Source organism: Lissotriton helveticus, chromosome 6, assembly GCF_964261635.1.
Source record: "Lissotriton helveticus chromosome 6, aLisHel1.1, whole genome shotgun sequence".
Lineage (NCBI taxonomy): Eukaryota > Metazoa > Chordata > Amphibia > Caudata > Salamandridae > Lissotriton > Lissotriton helveticus.
This window is the reverse complement of record NC_136067.1, coordinates 361,364,441-361,380,528: the sequence shown is the minus strand read 5'-3', so window position 1 is coordinate 361,380,528 and position 16,088 is coordinate 361,364,441.

Here is a 16,088-nt window from a genome sequence, read left to right as displayed (position 1 = left end):
GTGCGGCGATAATTTTTGTCTCTAAACAAGTTAGAGACAAAAATTATCGCTAGTTGTTGATAATATACCCCTAAGTTCGTGAAATACAGAGGAATGCACATGAATTCAGGCAAAAGTTGCATTCCTGGTATATTATCAACAGTAGATGAATATGTTCACACTTAGAGACAACTCCAAAATATCTAAGGGTACTATCTAGTGTATTCTACTTGTTTGTAGCCCAGCTGACCCAACTGTTTCGCTAGGCAAAGCCCATTTAACTGACCCTTCAACTCAAAAGTCCTCTTATCTCTTATATTCTAAGGCAGCCTTACTTTATTATCAACCCAACCTGGCTGTTGCCATCCCCGCAGGTTATAAAATTGTGATTTGATAGACGCAATAGCTTTGGTGACAGAGCTGCTATCATTTTTTGGGGCTACTTGTACATCTTCCCTATTTCCAACCCTTCTTTCAGTAAGGTGGAGATTATCCTTTGTGAACTGACACTCTCTTATAAGACCTTTCACTCTTTCACTCAGCAGTAGCTGCCACTAGAAGCACCAGGGAGCTGCCCACTTCGAATTCCAAGTTATTTGGATGGCAATTGCCTAGAGCAATTACCATCCACATTAGTTTTTTGTTTTTTTTTAACTCTATATTCACAGCTGTATCATCAGAAACATGACACTGCAATAAACTTCCTCGTTACATCAGCTGGTATTTTCCAATTTTTCTCCCAACCCACTTTGCCAGTTTTATTCCCAAACATGGAACCATCGGTAATACAGTTAGTCCAATTACGTTTTGCAACGCATCTCATTCGCATGTCTGTATTCGCACTCTATAATTTCGTGGGATCAAACAAAGGGCTAACGCATCTTCCCTCCCCCTCCCTCCCACCTCCCCCGTGCATTCCCTCCCTCTCCGTCTCCTGGTGGTCCTTGCAACTCTCGTCGTCTAAGCTCGGTCTTTACAGGCTTTCATGTAACAGAATAAGTGCTGTATCCTGGCATATCGTACGACCTGCGGGGGCCAACAGATCCTACCTAAACATCCACATTAGTTGATTATATTTTTACCAAGTAAGCGACATATTAACAACGCTTTGCGATAACTAATTTTTTTAACGCCGGCTATCGCAGGTTTGTATTGCGGAGATATCACGTAATTCGCAACGCGTATCTCGAAAGCGATAAAAATACCTGCGATAGCAGGGAAATCGCTGTTTTTCAGGGAACATCGCTGGTTTTCCATCGATGTTCCCTGCAAAACGGCGATAACTTTGCTGATACAACCCTGTGGTCGGAATCCAACCCCTATGTTAGGTATAGCTAAGTCAGGATTTTAGCGACGTTAGATTTTGGCGAAAACTGCAATATTTTACAAGGTAGTCCATTGGGGTACGCCCAGTGACGCCCACTTTGCATCTCATTAGAGATGCAAAGGGAGGCATCAGGAAAAAAAGGTGCTAACATGCGACTATGCATGTTAGCACCCTCTAGGCGCAAAAGTGACGCATTGCTGGAGTGTGTCACAAAAGTGACGCAACTCCAGCAATGTGTCCTTTCACATGGGACAAACCCCATGTCAAAGGGCTTGCGTCAGTCTTACGCCTGCTGTGAGGCAGGCGTAAGATTTTGACACATTTGAGTCCTAGAAGTGGCGAAGTGAAATCTCATAGATTTTTCTGCGTCACTTCCATGACCCTTTCTTGCATCAATACGCCCCCCTTGCATACAATATACCTGGCGCAGGTATAATGTGGCGCAGGGGTTTACAAAGTGACGCATCTACCTAGATGCGTCACTTTGTAAATATGGCGCAACAAGGCACATTTTTTACGTCACTGGTGCGTCACAAAAAGTGATGCACCGGCGGCGTGAAAGTGATGCACAGCCTCATAAATGAGCCCCCATATATATATTTAGGGGCAGATTTATGAGGCCCTTGCGCCTCTTTGCGCCGCAATTGCGTCACTTAATGCGCCCTATTTACAACGTGACGCATCTAGGAGATGCGTCACGTTGGAAAGCCCTGCGCCATAAGGAGGCGTTCCTGCGCAGGGGGGGGCGTTCCTGCGCAGGAACGCCTCCTGAAAGTGGCTCAGTGAAATCTATGAGATTTCACTCAGTCACTTTCTATGTCAATTCCTTACGCCTGCTTGAAGCAGGCATAAGGGTGGCGCACCATGCATTGAAGCGGTGGCCCCTGTGCATTGCAGGAGTCATGTCGCACTTGCGACATGACTCCTGCAATGCGCCGCCCGTACGCCGAGAGATGCGTCACGCATCTTCACTGCCTTGCACCATGGTGCGCCGCATTGTAAATGCGGCGCACCATGGGTGGCGGAGCTGTGGCGCACTGTGGCGCACATTATCTGGTGCATCCCTGGGGATGCGCCAGTTAACATAAATCTGCCCCATAATAGGTAGTAGATCTCCAGTTCAGTTGCTTATTGTGAGCTTGTGAAGGAAGGCAGGCATGTGACTCGAGGTCACAGAGTTATGGGGCTCTGTGACCTCGGGCCACATGTATGCTGTAAACACATACACTATGCATGCTTTAGAGTGTGCAGTGTATCTGCTTATAGCATGTATTTGCATGGGAGGCCGAGAAGGCACGCTTGGCACTCTCAAGCCTCCTCTCCAGGACTGGACCAGCCGCATCACACCCTGTTGTGTAACAGTGTGCGTGTTCCAGAGCAGGATTCGCCAAGTACGTGGGAATGGGGAACGGAGGCCTTTCATAACGCCTGCCAGCCTGTGGTTCTGTTTTACTGTTTTTGAAACACTAAAAGCAAACCACAGGCTGGCACAGCAGAGCACAAGTACTAATCTCAACATTTAAATGTGCTCCATTTGAATGCTATTGACATTTCGGAGCATTTGACGTTAGTACATCAGTTTATATGAATATGTTGAGAGGCATTTATTAACAGCTTTGATAAATGACTCTCAAAATAGAGATATAAACTGATGTACTAAAGTGAAACGCTCCTGCATGTTAAAAGGATACAAGCAGCATCCCACCACTTTCAAATTCCATCATCCACCACTGCTTTCTCTCCTCCTTTGCAGCTCAGGCTGCAAATTTACTGATTCTTGGTGATTTCAATTTATGAATCAACTCATATATAGTTCTCCAAGTAGTTGAGTTTTTTTCTTCTTGCTAAATTCTGTGGCTGACTCGGCTAGTTTCATACTCCAATTATCAGGCTGCCCATAGGCTCAATTATGTATTTTCTATATTTGACCTTAACTCCATCTCTCCCCCTCTTAGCTTTCTGTGGACAGATCATCATACAGATCCTTTAACCCCTTGCCTGCGGGGCTGATTCCCCCATTGTACTGGGGGAGGGGAGGCGCGCATAGCCCCCCTGTGCTCGTGACGAGCTCAGCTCGTCATGAGCCACGGTGGTCGTGTGCTCATGATGAGCTGAGCTCGTCACGGCGACACCCGTTTCTGTGGAACGCTCGCACAGCAGGGCAATTAGCTCCGCGTGTGAGCGATCTAACGGTCATGACGAGCTCAGCTCGTCCTGAGCACACGGGAACCGTGGCTCATGATGAGCTGAGCTCGTCATGAGCATGGGAGGGGTTAATAGAAGCTAACTTTGTGCCCATGGTCTCCTCTTCTGTAGTCTCCTTTCGCCAACGGGCCTCTATACAGCCATGACAGCTGGATGATTGCCTAAATATTCCACCAAACAAATGTCTTGCTTCTCTGGAATGCTTGGCTGATTATAATTGTTGGATTCCTCTTCAATGGATACTTTAGTCCTCAAAAAAATTAATTAATTGTATGACCATGCCCATCTGCTTCTTGGTAAGCTTCTGAGCATTTTGTAGCTAAACACAAATAAACAAAAAACTGGATAGAGCTTGGAAACGCTCTTATTCATGTTAAAATCAACGTCAACATTTGACAGAAATTACGATATATAAGAAACCTTTTAACCTGGCTTGCATTCCTTATTATTCACAAATTATTGTTGACAACTCTTCTAAGAGCGGTGGTCTCTATGGTCACTAATCTTTTTTCAACCTGCAAGACACCTTCTTTAATTGCATCTGCTCATCTGTGCTCACCACTGTCTTCTGTTTTTATTTAATAAAATCAGAAAGCTAACTAGAAACCTTTAGGAGCCTTGCACGGTTAAATTAGACAAATTGATTTGGAATCATTCTCAATTGCCCTTTCTCTGAGTTTTCTCTGAGTATTCTTTGCTTACTCTGGTCCAGACAATTTCCATTTTGTCTAACATTAAGTCTAGCTCCTCACGTGACACTTACCTTCCCTTGGTGGTACAAAAAGTGGCTTCGACAAATCAGTCCCACATTACAATCTCTTTGCAACAAGTCACTTATGGAAGTCATGGTACTCCAGAAAAGATCTATGAGATTTTACTGCTCCACTTCTAGGGTGTCACTAGGCCAAATCCTTACCCCTGCTTGAAGCATGCGTGAATAATGAGGATGGGCTTTTCACATGGGACTTTCCCCACGTGAAAAAACACATTGCTGAAGTTGTGTCTGTGTTCAGACACAGTCCAGCAATTCGCCAATTTTGCACCTACAGTTACGTCAGGAATACTGGCGCATCTGTAAATGCTTGCGACATAGAGCACTGTACCGTAAATACAGCGCATCCATGGTGTTGCAAGGATTGGCGCTATAAAAAGTGTTGCATCGCTGTTTTCCCGCAGCGATGCAACACCTTTCATAAATGAGGCCCTCAGTGTATTATTTAGCAGCCTAATGGACGATTCTCATTTGGGTTTTATAAAACAGGCCATTAGGGGCTTATTTTAAAGCCCCTTGCTCCGCTCGTGTGTCACTTTTTGTGACCCTACGGTGGCACAGGAGCCTGCTCCATATTTACCAGGCAGCACTAAACCACTTTCTTTTTGGCCCAATGCTGCCTTGTAAATAGCATTCCCTTTAACACTGTTTTCTGCGGTAAAGGGGCTTTCAATGGGTGTTGCTGGGGGCGTTCCCAGCAGCATCCATGACGTTTAGAAAAACCAATATACGAAGCGAGAAGAAGCAAACAGAAATATTACAAGATATTGACTGGCTGGAGTTGCTGTAGGGGAATCACCTTGAACCCGTGCATGCCTTGACGAAGAAGAAAGGAAATAGACCCTGGCACGTAGTCTTTCCAGTCTTAAACTTTATAATGGGACTCATAATGACCGAAATGTCTACTTCTGAGGTTGTACAATGGTTGTTGAAGGACTGTGTGGTGATGAATATTGTGTGTTCTAGGAGAAAATCACAATCACTCCTGTGATGGTTTTTGTTATTACAAGAAAATCAATCAAATTAATCTGTAAAATAAATAAAAAAGGGGCAGCTTGTCAAAATAAAAATGGGTTGTGTTTATCTTTTTTCAAAAAAGCTGCATATTGGTAACACTGCAATGGGTACGCATCTTATAGAAAATATTTTTTTGTTTCAAAACTGATTCTTCTTAAAAGGAGGCTTCATGTCAAAAAATGGTCAACAGTGTTTATGTAGCTTTAACTTTAATTAAACAGTCTGCAACAGAAACCAAGAGTTGGCAATTCCAATAGGCATAGTATATGAATGAAAGTGCTTTTTGTGTCATTGATGGGTTTAGGCACTCCATAGGTCATCATACATGCACTCTGCCACTCATCCTTTACTCATGTATTCATACATCCATCCACTGACTCATTGTAATATTTACTCTCTGACACAACTGCAATAAAACACACACAAACTCAACACCATATATAAGATCAATTAAAAAAATATAAGTAGTAAAAAGAAAACAATGGTGCCATCTAAACAATGCTGGAATATGCTTGCAAAAACTAGACTGAACATAGCAGTTATATCTGTCTTGTACATGCGTTTTAAATAGTCAATCATTATTTTAAAGTTCCATTATAGCTGCCATATCTAGAATCAACATGTTGGCCATCTTACATTGGTGAAGTAATAATACTATGGACAACAGCATTCCATAATGATCTCCAAATTTAAAGGAAGTGGCCATAAGGGATGTGGTGACCTACAGATGAAATAAGTGATATGGATGCTACCCGTTAGCACTTTTCTGGAGAGCTGTACCACTCTCTTAAGAAACATTAAAATAAAAGGGTGTGAAGCAAAGAAATAAAAAAGGAACTATAAAAGCAGAAACTGTAAACTAAATGACAGGCGAACCAGTCCTGACATTGATGCATGCTCCTGTCCAGGTGGATGGACATGTGATCGGAAGATGCTGTCATTCAATGGGCACAAGCGGCAATGACTGAGGTGGACTCAGTCATTACCTCATGTAGGACCGTAAATGACACTCAGATAAACCAATGGCAGAACAGAGCTGACTCAAAGGTCCTCTATGTCTCTATGTGTATATATATATTTAAGAAGAGATTCTAGCAATGTTCATTACAGTGTATATCTTCTTCCCCTAGGGTTTGTCAGAGTCAATAGCCAACACCAAACTGTTTCCCTACAAAGTTAATCTGTATAATTTATGTGACAAAATACCTATCTGCTGGCTGAAATAACAATCCACCCTTAAATGCCTATTGACTTTAACAAATGCGTTTCACAATAAACATGGCAGATATACTGCATTTATCAGAACTTTTCATAATAAACAGATCAGACCTGTAGCATTGGAAATATATTTTTGCTAGTGAATCGATCAGGCCTGTAGCTTGTCAATGTACATAAATGAGGTCACCTCTAGTTAGCTTAAGCTTTCTCGCGAGTCAACCATCAGGCATACATAAAATTACAAAGTTTACAAAATTACAGTTGGCAAAGCAAAATACTATTTCTCCTAGGAAGTCCTAACAAGGATTCTGACAGTGCAAATCTTCAATACCGATGGTTTGCCAGACTGGTTGTCCAGCACCAAAAGCACTACTTACTATGGTAATCTCCAAGATTCCTTGAAACAAAATACCTATCTGGCCTAGAACCTTTATCATTGGCTTATCACCATAAGCAACTCAGGGGCATATTATCAAGGAGAGGCGATACATTATCGCCGCTTTTATTGGCAGGAAACTGCCGATAAAGCGGCGATAATGGGCTTGATAATATGCTCTATGAATTCCTATCGAAGCCCATGTTAGATGTCTTCACATCTAACATGGGCTTCGATTGGAGTCTCGCACCACACACAGCCTTTGCACCATGGTACAGAACTATGTGCATGCTGTCTTGGGTAAGATTTAACTGGAATCATACTCTCCTGGTGCAAATTCTTATGCCAAGACAAATTCTTGACCATTCACACATTGTATGTTGACTCTAAAGAGCAGCACAGATTCAATGTGTGAAATTGTTGGAGGAATGAAAATATTTCTCCATGTTAGAGCCTGCTTGAAGGAGGTATAATTTTGTTATGCAAAGTCCAATCTGGCTATAATAGCAGATCAGCCTTTGTGTCAACAACTATGTATAGTTGTGCCACCCAAGTTACACTCCTTTGACCCAAATGTGTGCAAAACAGAGCAGAACCGTATGGCCCAGATTCACTAAATTCTCCTGCAATGTAGCTCAGCAGCCAAAAATGCTGTACTGCATTGCCTGAGAAAGAGAGAGCAGAAAAACCCCATATTTACTGAGATATGTCTCTCTCCTCTCCCTAGCATCGGTGCAGACATTTGCTGCAAGCACCACACACACACCTTCGCACCATTGTGCAAGGGTGTGTGTGTGAGTCTCGCATGAGTTTTGTACTCAAAGGATGCCTTTTCGGTACAAAATACGATGCCTCGACTAACTTTGAAACTTTTCTCACCTAGTATGTGTACTGTACAGTGCAGCACGCATGTAGAGTCGGAAAAGAAAGGAGGAATAGCAGCATTGCTCCTCTCTAGCGCCTATTTGAAATGGGTGTTTTTTTTTATACAAAACCCTGTCTACCATTTGCGTCAAAAACCATGGGTGTTTGCATAGGAACGTCCATGCACCACCCATGGAAAGCCCACTTTGAGCTAAGTTACTTTTAAGTGAATTTCTTCCCTGGAAAATAAATTCGGAAAACAAGATTTTGTGTCATTTTGCGTAACATTTGTGGACTAAATTACGAGGTTTTGGCTCAGTGCAGCACCTCGAAAATCTTGCATCGCTGCCTTGTGTCAAAAGAAAAGGGCAATAATGTGCTGTATCTTTTCCCCTGCACTGGTGCTGAATGGGCTGACATGCTCCAACACAGGCACGCTTGAACCAGGGTGCAAGGGCGCCTGCGTTGCGGGGCTGATTGAGTTTGTGGAGGAAGGTACACCTTTCTGCACAAAATCAATAAGTTGAGGCGTTTTCCTCTTTCTATGTGTGTTACATTAAAAAAGAGGAAAAAACAAGGACAAATGAAAAAATTTCTCCTCATTGTGCCTCCCTAACTCCACCCTTAGAATCTGACGCAATCCCAGGTTTGCGATTCCTCGTAAATCTGGGAATGTGTCAGATTCCAAGGGTGTTGCTTGGGAACACCCACTGCAACACCCATGGAACACCGCTTTCACGCAGTGTTCTGCGTGAAAGGAGCACATATTGCAATGAAGAGCCACTTGGCCTTGTAAATATGCTGCGGCACATTGCGCCACTTAGGGTTGAAAAAGTTGTGTCGCAAACATGGTGCAAAATTTCAGGAAACACACCCCTATTTCTGCTGAAAGGAGACACCTTTCCAGTGCAAGTTAACTTTTTCACTGTAAAGTAAATACCCTTTTAAGAGTTTGCGCCGTGTTTCACTACTTTGAGCTGGCTCAAGCCCTTGATACATCTGTCTCTTGGTATTAAAATGTCCTGTGTTTCCAGATAAGAAAACAATTATTAATGAAGTAGTGTGGCTCACTGGTTAGAGGCGGCAGACCCGAGAGCAGAGGACGGCCCGGGACCAGGGTTCGATTCCCGGCGCGGCAGGTTTCTGGACCAGGGTCAGCGGACTCGATAATTCTCTCGCCTCGGTGCCCACTCTGAGCAGCGATCACACTCGGCAACTCTGGGCATTAGCTTGCCTCATCTTCACTAATGGCCCCACCAGACCGCCGGGGATGCCTGGTCTCACCCTGGAGATACCCATTAAGGGACCATCTCTCAGGGAAGCCAGGAAGGGTTTCGCAGCGGTCGAAGCGCCTTGGGACCCTACGGGTAAGTAGTGCGCTATATAAATGCCTATACATTTACATTTACAAGGGGAAATGAATAGCGTTTTGAAGCTGATGTGCTAAACATGCTTGCGTCTTTTCCTATGATAATAAAACGTGCAATGGGAACTCTTTGTATCAATTTGGATTAAAGTGTCAAAATGCAACCGAATGCTCCCAATAATTTTCCATTAATAATATAAAATGCAACACACTTTGCCTTGTCCTGTGCATAATTTGCTTTTTCTTGTCTAATTTGTCCGACTCTTCTGCAAAATGTGGCCGTCTCTGGTCATAATTTCAGCGGCTGTGGCAACAGGCCCGACAGTTCTCTGACAGTTGCATCTCAATTGTGAGATAAATACACCTACAGTGAAGATAAAAGGCGTGCAGGGGAAACAAGATCACTTTTAATTATCCCTTCACACACTCCTGGCGTACGTAATAGGCCTGGGTCCCTCCAGAAACGAAAAATAAACGCGATTTAGGGTCTCAAGACATCCACAATCAATATGCATGAGCACAATGTGAATATCATGAATTTCAATGGAGACTATTTGCATTATTTTGACAGTCTCAAAATCCTACTGGATTTTGCTGTTTGGGGAAGCAAGGAGCCCAGCCTTAGTCAAAGATCCCCCTAACAAACAAGTGCAGTTGAAGGGGGAGGCAGGAAGGCTGATTTACATAGAATCTGCCTTCCAAGAAAGAACAACAAACCAGAGGACTGCACATCCTTAGCACGAAATCAGAGGCATCCTTGACAACATAATCTGTGCTATACGTGTACAACTGTGCAGGGTTTCTATTAGGAATGGCAAGAACACTTTTATAGCATCAGTATTTTTTTAGCAGCCAATGACTGTGCAGAACTCTCTGCTTCGAATAGAACAATGAATAAATCCCAGGAACATTGTAGTCAGCTACAAAATATTCTCAAGGGCAAAGTCAAGATCTGGCTGACCTCCTCCTTGAAGAAAATTGAAATTAATGATTTATTTTGCAATGCTATATGTGCTCATCAGCCAGTTAAAACATTTCCACTACACTAAAGAATTACTTTCCCTGATGCAACCCTTGCCCGTCCGAGCTCGAATGTTTACACACTGAGCTAAAGGTGACTGTCTCTGCCTTACTTTCTCCAAAGGTGTATAGTGGTTTGCCCTATAGAGGTGAAAGTGTAGTACACAGGAATGAGTGAGACTTGCACAACTTCAGGGACCCCTTTTATTTTTACTGCATTTGTCATGCCTACTGAAGCGTGCGCATATGTGTGTGTGCGGTTGGTCTCTTAAGTGACAGCCTGGCTGATTGATGCTTCTACAGCTTATTTAAATAGAAGCACTTGCGAATTCCCTGATTTTTTTCTGAGCTTCACAGGGCATATTTACAAGAGAATGGGGAGCATGGCGGTAAGCCAAAATTGCTAATGCTGCGCTCCCCCATTATAAAAACGCAGGGATGCACAGTATTTGCAATGATACATAACACCCCTGCTCTTTCTCTAGTGCTGGCAGTACTTAGACAAAATATTGAGTTGAAAATATCAACCTGCACAAATATATAATTGTAAAGATACTGACACAGAAATGTTGACAGCAAGAATATCGTGGTCAAGAATATTGAATTTAAGGTAAGAAATATTGTTTTAAAAAATACAGACGTCATTAATATCGTTTGCAAAAATATAGTTTCGATGTTTTAATTAGTGTTAATTAGTGTTATGTATTTTAGTATGTATTTAAAATATTTGTGATATATTTTTTTGTATAAGTATTGATTATGTATCTTAATATATGTGTTACGTTTTTTGTAGTTATCAATTTCACTTTAATTAAATTTTATGTTCTTTAGTTTCATAGCGGGTTGTGGGTTTATAGAGGAATAGGGTGGGAAGTAATTTAATTCAAATAAATGAATGATTATTTTTTTATTTATTACTATTTATTTAATTGAGATTTTATGGTGTTAATTGTGTTTTTATTTTTTCGTGTAAATGTTATGTGTGGGTTGTGGGGTTTATAGGGGTATAAGGTGGGAAGTAATGTATTTGTAATTAATTATTAATTGGTTTTTAATTAATATTTATTAATTCATTGCTAATTAATTATGGTAAATGTGTAATTGTTTTAGGTGAGGAATGTGGGGTTTATATGGGTAAAGGGTGTGAAGTAATTTAATTGTAATTAATTCAAAATTCAAATAATCTTTATTCGGATAAGAATATCCATAAGAGTGCAATTTGTCACCAACAAACAGAATACAATAGATATTAAAACTTTATAAATATACATAACCCTCCAAGTACAAATATACAATAAAAGAATTCATACAGTGGTAAGAAGAGGTTGAGACGGCCTGGGGGCTAGCAGCTTAAGTATCATTGTGCAAAACAACATGTGCAAATTTCGCAAAATGTCCAGTAAAGTGCAAAATTGAACAATATAGCAGCTTGAAAATCTTTTGTGCCAAATAAGTCAGGGCAAAATATGCAAATCTAGCAACATTTTCCAATAAAGTGCAAAATTGTGCAGTGTAACATTCAGAAGTGCAGGAGTTTTTACTTAAAACTGTGTGAAGGCTGATATAGTTCACATTACAATGTTAATAATCCATCATTCAGGAAATCTTCAGAAAATAAAACCCCAGATTATTGTGCACTAGAATGCCCTTTGCGGGGTTTTGCTGTTATGTAAAGAAATTGTGGGTACATGTGGTATTAAAATTCATTCATTGAAGCACGAGAACGTACTGCAGCTTGAAGAAATGTACTTAAGTAATAATTGATAATTCATTTTGTTAATTGAATTTTGGGTTTATAAAGGTAAAACGTAAGAAGTTATGTATTTCTAATTAATTAATACCTATTTGTCAATTAATATTAATTAATTAATTGAAAATTAGGTATGGAAATTGTGTAATTGATTCTAGGTGCATGTTGCGGGGTTTATAGTGGTAAAGGGTGGGAAACAATTTATTTTTAATGAATTAATAATTAGTGGGCAATTCATACTAATTAATTAATATTAATTAATTAATAATTATCTAGGGTAATTGTTAACATTTTGGGGTTTTATAGGGGTAAAGGGTGTGGGGGAAATTAATGTTACTTTATAATTAGTTGTTAAATACTATTAGTATTTTAATTGAAAACAACATTACGGTTTATTTTAGGTGTGGGTTGTGGGCATTATAGGGGTAAAGGGTCAGAAGTTAATGAATTTGTATGTGTTTTAATTTTTAGTTTTTAATAATATTTCACTGACAATTAATTAGGTTAATTATGGAAGTACATTTTTTTATTTAGATGTGGGTTGTGAATTGTGTGGTGTTATAGGGAAGAAAGTGAATACACTAAATGTATGTAATAATTAATGATTTTGTTCATAAATAACTTCTAACTAAAAATATCTATTTGTTTGAAATACTGTTTTTATTTTATTTAATATAATATTTGTAGGTATTTGTGATATACATGTAAAATTACAATCTGTTTTTATTTTTAATTTTTTAAAATATTAAATATATTTGTATTTTAATTTTTAACATGCATTTTTATTTTATTTATTTTGTTTTTAAAATACATTTTTTTGGTTCTTGACATTTTGTTTGCAATGCAATACTTTCCCTACTGTTGCACTGACTGGAGTGGGAATAGTAATTTTTACCCCTCCTCTATCCAACACATTCCCTACTGTTGCACTCATTGGAGTGGGAATAGTATTTTTGACCCCTCAGCCATCCAGCACATTCCCTAATGTTGCACTCATTGGAGTGGGAATAGTAATTTTTACCCCTTCGATATCCAACACTTTCCCTACTGTTGCACCGATTGGAGTGGGAATAGTAAATTCTATCCCTCTTCTATCCAACACTTTCCCTACTGTTGCACTGAATGGTGTTGGAATAATAATTTTTACCCCTACTGTATGCAACAAATTCACTACTGTTGCACTGACTGGAGTGGGAATTTAAATTTAAAGATTTATAAATAGTTTAATGTTTTAATTTATAATAGAATGTTTTTAAATACAATTTATGATATTAGTATATGTATACATCCATTATTTGTTACATTTTTATATAATTATAAAATTATAAATTACATTAAAATTAATAGTTTAATAATTGTTTTAAAGTAAATCTATATATTCATTATTATATATGTGTGTTTACCTTATTTAAAATACGTGTATTTGCTATATTTGTTAAAAAGTACATTGAATCTAACTTATTTTTTTAATGAATTTTCTTATTTAATATATTTAATTTTTATTTTATCTAGATATAAACAACAATATTTTGTACAACTATATATATGACATTGATATTTTTTTTCTCAATATTTTTCTACTTACCATTATAAACATAGGATGTCAATATTTTTGCCAACGATATTTATAACTCGATATTGTGGTATAGGGGTATTTTAGGTGTCAATATTCTGCCAGTGAACCTGAGGGAATGTTTGTTTGTTCCTCATTTAAGGGGTTTTTGTGCAGGGCAGCACCACAAATTATCTTACTGCACTGCCTTGCCGCAAAGCAAAAGAGCAGGAATGCGCTGTATCTTTAGGATATGGCACAATCTGTCCTTTTCCCCTGATCTGGCGCACAATGGCTGCATTACATCCAATGCAGGTACCCTTGTGCCGTGGTGCAAGGGTTCCTGTGTTGCAGGGCTGATGGAACAAAATCAATCAATTCAGGTGATATCCTCTTTCTGTGGAAAAAACAAGGAGAAATGAAAACATTTCTCCTTGTTGCACCTCCCTAGACTCTGACGCATTCCCAGGTATATGCTGCCTTGTAAATCCTGTATATTTAAGAACAACAAGGGAACCCAATAAAGTCAGCAAGGGAACTTTGGAGTCGATTCTTTAAGGCAACAGTGGTCCCTTACAAGCGCTGAGATAGAATGAATAAATATAGACGCAATCGTTTCTATATTGATTTGACATGTCCAGTCAGGCAGGGGTCGAATATTTACTTATTTAGCAATGTAAGACAAAATTTACAGACAATATACAAGGTGGGGCACAAGCCTGTACCCTACTTAACACACGTAAAACATAAAAAGGAAACAGAGCAAAACACAAAGGGCTTTTAGGCAAAAGCTGAGGGTTCTCTTATACTGTTAATTGCACAGTTTAAAACGTAGAACAGAGCAATACTGGCACTTTTACACTTTAGGAGATATATAGGTTTTTCAATTGTATACGGTGCACACATTTGTCGACGGCGTTTCGATCCGATTAACACAATATACGGATCATCATCAGGACATGTAGTAAATAGCTAACAGTTATAAGCCTCATTTGCCATGTGGAAGCCGAGAGATGACATGGCTTCGGTAGCAGCTGCTATTGCAGCAGTGAGTTCCGGGGAAATTGATGTGGTAAGGCTGGGTTGCCAAATTGAGAATTCCAAACGGGAGCGTCAGATGAGTCAGAATAGCGGCATAATTGATCGCTCTTTGTACTTAGTGGTACGATGACCAGACGGTGTAGGATGAGGACTGCTCAGTCGCAGGTGCAGATAGGCCTTGTAAATCCTGGGAATGCTTCAGATTGCAGGGGTGTTTATTGAAAGTAGTAAACTCCAATATTCTTGTAAACGTTTATTCAGGATCAAAACACGACAGCTTCACAAACACTTCATGTCTTCACCAACTCCGGCAGTTACAAAGCCAACATTCCAACGGGCGTTGCAATGTTGGAAATACCAAGATACAGGCAGAAGGGGGAAAAGGGATGAGGAGAAAGAAGAAGGCAACCTAACAAGAGATGGTATAACATAAATACAACACTTCTCCCTCCTATAAAAAACAAAACATGGATCCATCCACAGCATGACACCAAAGCATAAAATAAAATAATATAACTAAAAGAGAAGAGAAAAACATCCAGTACTAGATTGCAACACTACAGTATTTTATAAAGCAGTAGATTTTGTGCCAGTTTGGAACATTACAAAGTCTAACATTCCTCGGAATGCCACCCTGTGGCACGTCATCATTAGAACAGCCAGTTTCTCTTTCCAGTTGTGAAAGACATCGCTCCACTCTGTCCATACTCCATGTGCTCCTATTCTTACTACATTATTCTCAACAGAAATAATTTTCATGGGTTTGGAGAACCTGGAATCCCCCTTCTGACATGGGACAGGAAACGTAATCAAAACTACATCTCCCACCTTCCAGTCCTCTTCCTTGGCACCATGTTTTGCGTTATATCTTTTCTTGTAATCTTCTTGATGCACCCTCACCCGTTCTCTATCTATCCATTTGGGTTCACTACCCCCAAGCCAATTAGATGACATGTTAGTCCTGGTAGCCTGCCTTTCAGTGCTAGAAAAGGGGACATTTGGGTAATTGCAGTAGGTGTAGTATGGTACAACCAAAGCATATTCTGGAGGACCTTGTCCACTGGTTGCTCAGACATACACACCAGTTGCATGGCTCCTGACGTTTGTGCACCGTCATCTGTATCAATTTCTAATTCTGAACTCAATCCAGTTTCTGTGTATTTCGGGTGCCTCTCCAGTTTTTCTCTTTTGCGTTTCACAAAATACTGTCATCTTAACTTCTCAAATCTCCTGGCAAATTAAATATTTGGCCCCTCTCAGAGTCCAGTTTATCCCTGTTGAATTTTGGCAGGTTTCATTGTTTAATCATGTCCTCATGTTTCTTTAGGTGCACTTCAGTTTCATCCTGATACTTTTGAGCAAACTCTTGTTGTTGGTGAGCTTCTAATTCCATTTCAAATGCATCAATGTGTTGTTGTAGGTGTGCCATGTCCTGCTTGGCACATTTGACTAGAATCAGCACCAATCTTTTTAATGCATCTAGGTTGCTTTTGGTCCATTCCTTCAGCATTTCAGGGTCTGGGTTTTCAAAACTGGGTGCCACCAGTATTTGTAGGCCCCTCGGGATTCATCCCGCCTCTAAATATTTTTGAAGTGATTTG